Source organism: Beta vulgaris, chromosome 1, assembly GCF_026745355.1.
Source record: "Beta vulgaris subsp. vulgaris cultivar EL10 chromosome 1, EL10.2, whole genome shotgun sequence".
Lineage (NCBI taxonomy): Eukaryota > Viridiplantae > Streptophyta > Magnoliopsida > Caryophyllales > Amaranthaceae > Beta > Beta vulgaris.
The window spans coordinates 55,662,595-55,665,750 of NC_079202.1; positions in this window are offsets into that span (position 1 = coordinate 55,662,595).

A 3,156-nucleotide genomic window follows, 5' to 3' on the forward strand; every position below is an offset into this window, starting at 1 on the left:
TTGAAGTAGGAACTGAACCCTAAACTTCAATAGGAAGAAGAAAGAACTAAACATTTGAGTTAACCCGACTCAACCCCCAATTACTAGTCTATTTCTTAAATGGCGTTCCACTAATTAATCATTTTCATGTTTTGACATTGATTGTATTCTGCCATTGTCTTTGTAAGATGATATTGTGGAGTAAGTGTTAACAAGTGCTCGGACACATTTTTCTGAAAGAGATATCAAATGGTTCTGTATACATTATGGAAGTATGGAGTCATGTTCCTGTTACAACTAGTTTTCAAAGCACTCTTAAATAACGAAGGAAATATCCTTGTGACATACTGTAGCATGTTACCTGAGGTGGTGAAAATAAATTACTACTAGTACCGATAACGAAAATGATGTAATAAGGTAAAGTAATCTTGATAAAATCTATAAAGTAGTGTATTATGCTCACAACGGTGTACAAACGTAGACAAATAACCAGTCAATTGAGTTGGATTCCCACCAAAGAATCATTTGTAAATGTAAAAATAAAGAACTACTCTAGATAGTTGCATCTAATACTATGATTTGATCAAGAAACTACTCTGTAAAGGAAATTTATAAGTAAAAAGTTTTTGCGTGTTTTCGAACCAATATTGGATCATTAGTAAAAGGATTACTAATTAATTCATTGATGACTCTTATTATTGGAACCTCTGTTACGGTAGGAGACAATAATAAAATATTTTCAAGTTCATAGAAGCTTGAAATTAGATTTATACAATTTGGGACATTACACGAATCGAATAATAGTTTCCTTCCTTACCACGAGTCTGAATAGACACCTCATCGTGAAAGGTCAAAATAACATCTCATAGGGACATTTTTGACATTTCGTGCAAAAAGACAAAAAACTGACCTGAATTTTGGTACCAACTTATACCGAAGTTTCGTAAAATTGGTACCAATACCAAAATAACTCTTACTTTGATACTCAAGTGTAAGTGAACTTTTGTATTAACTTTGAGTTTTAGTACCAATTATACTAGCAACAGAGGGAGGAGTGGTGGTGCTAGGGTGGAAGAAGGGTAAGAGCACCTCCAATGGCAAAAAAAACCCTCCCCATATGGACTCTCTCTCCTCAAATGGGGCTCCCCATGAGTGGGGTTGGTTCCCCATTTAATGAGGATGCTCAAGTTTTAGGGGAGGTGCCCAAATGAAGAAAAGGTGGTGGGGTATATAATAAATAGATAAAATATTGGTGGAGTATGGGAAAGTAGGAGAGAGAAAAGGTGGTGGGGTATAGGAAATAAGAGAGAGAAGATAAATGGGGAGGTAGATGAGTGGAGGTATGTGTTTCAAATTTGAGTAAGGTAAAATGGGGAGGTAGTGGAAAATGAGGTGGACAAATAAGGTGAGGAGAGAGAAAAAATGGGGTGCCCCATGAATGGAGGTGCTCTAAGAGGAGGAAGCAAGAGAATTGACATTGTCTTAGGCTATGTTCAGTTCACCTGAAATTTTCTGATCTGAACTTATCTGATCTGATCTGATCTGATCTGAACTTATTTTTTCTGATCTGATCTGATCTGAACTTATTTTTTTCTGTCTTCGATCTGATCTGATCTGATCTGATCTGATCTGATCTGATCTGATCTGATCTGATCTGAACTGATCTGAACTTATTTTTTCAACAAGATCTTATCTTTTATAAAATATATTATTACTATATATTTATTACTTTGTAAATCATTATTATGCATACATTATAAATCTTCTTTATAGTGTTACTATTTATATCATTTTATTTCTATTACAACTTTTATACAACTTTTATTATTAATAATAATTATTATTATTATCATTATTATTAGAGACAACAATCATAATTATTATTATTACTAAAAATAATTATATAACTCAAGTCATTATTTATAAGAGACCTTATACAATGTTTCACACTTTCCCTTAAAAAAAAGTTTCACACTTGAGAAGTCGGCAAACTGAACTCTTTTTTTTTCCATATAAAATAGAACAAGATATACAAACAACTATGATTGAGCAAAAAATAAATAAATATCGTGCAACTTCAAATAGCTAGAGAGATTTGGAATTCGGTAAGAAGAGGTATACCGAATCTAAATTTTAATTTGTATGTCACACTTAGCTTATTTTGAAATGTAATCCGAAATTAGTAGTTTCGTTGTCATGAATTTGAGATATCATATTTTATATATTTCTTATTTTTGCGTCAATCTTATGTTCTTAACATGTGGCTTTTAATTTTCTATTATTTAATAACAACAAAATAACTTAATATAATAATAGCAATGACATTTATAATGGTAACAACAACATTAATAATAATTACCAATATTAATAATTAAGTACAACAACAACAACAATAATAATTCTTTTGAACAAATGTACTAGTAAATAATAATACCCCTTTGTATTTTTTTATCTTTGTCACTTAGAATCTTGACACTATTCACAATTGAGATAATCTTTTAGATTTTTCTTAATATATAAGAAAAAAAATATAGTCATGTGGGGTCTTGTTTGATTCGTCTCAATGAGTACTTTATTAATATTCAATTATTATAATTTTTATTAATATGTAGTGAAAGATATTTAATAATAATAAGTTTTTAAATATAAGCATGATATGATCTGAACTGAACTGATCTGATCTGATCTGATCTGTGTCTGATCTGATCTGATCTGATCTGATCTGAACTTATTTTTTCTGATCTGATCTGATCTGAACTTATTTTTTCTGATCTGATCTGATCTGATCTGATCTGATCTGATTAGATCTGAAATAAGCAAAAATAAGGTGAACTGAACATAGCCTTAACCAAACACCACTCTAAATCTAAGGGTTTTCTTTTCCTTTCCCCTTCTCCCCCTTTCTTGATTCCATTTCCTTTACCCCGTAGCAACCAAACACCCCTTAATCTGAGCTTTGATACCAGTAACACCAAAATAACTCTTATTTAATAACAAAATGTTAGCCTCTCGAGTTTTGATACTTTAATACTTTCTATTTTAAGTTTTAACCTCTCACAATGAGATGTCATTTTAACCTCTCACGTTGAGACGCCAACACTTCCTCCTTTACCACTGGCCCCACACCCTAACTTCTCTTCCATACATGACCCAAACTCCCAAAGTATAGTAGATTAT